The sequence below is a fragment of the Eurypyga helias genome, unplaced genomic scaffold, assembly GCF_000690775.1.
Source record: "Eurypyga helias isolate BGI_N326 unplaced genomic scaffold, ASM69077v1 scaffold38975, whole genome shotgun sequence".
Lineage (NCBI taxonomy): Eukaryota > Metazoa > Chordata > Aves > Eurypygiformes > Eurypygidae > Eurypyga > Eurypyga helias.
Window position 1 is genome coordinate 1 of NW_010254059.1, and position 687 is coordinate 687.

A 687-nucleotide genomic window follows, 5' to 3' on the forward strand; every position below is an offset into this window, starting at 1 on the left:
CTCACACTGCTGGAATTCCAGTGGAAATGTTGTTTTTTTTAACGCAAATAAATATGGAAGAGCAGGAACCGTCTCCCAGGCACCGGGAAGCAGCACGAGGCGCTGCGCTGGCCTGGAGCAGCACCCACGCCAAGCGCTGCTGCCCGGCTGGACGGGACTCGGACACCACCCACCTCGTGCCTGCTCCCCACCCGAGTTCTAATTACAGTCATTAAATCAGTGATCAGCTCTACCCGAGGACAGCAACCCACCCGCCCGGTGCCCAGCCCTCGGAGGAAACCTGCCAGGCGATGAGAATGGCCGGCACCAAATTCCAGGCTTTTGCCCTTCTCCAAAACACATCCCGCTTCAAACCGGAGTGCTCACGAAGGGGGATGGAGCAGGCAAAGTTCAGCACGGTGCCTGCTGGAACCGCACTCGGGCTGGAACAGGTTCACATCAGGAGCAGCTGATACTGCAACGGTGGAAATTAGGGCAAGTTTCTGGAAAATAACAGAATTTGTGAAAAAAGAAAGGCTGCGTAAGCCAGCAGTCGCTGCGGAGACAGACAAACCCAGCCCCGCACAGGGCGGCTACGGAGGAACCACAAACCCCCCAGCTGAGTCTTTCCAGAATCCAGAGACCCCCCCTCAGGTCACCCCCTGCCCCACCGCAGGAAGCAGCAGCTTTCCTGCACCAGCCCTCTCC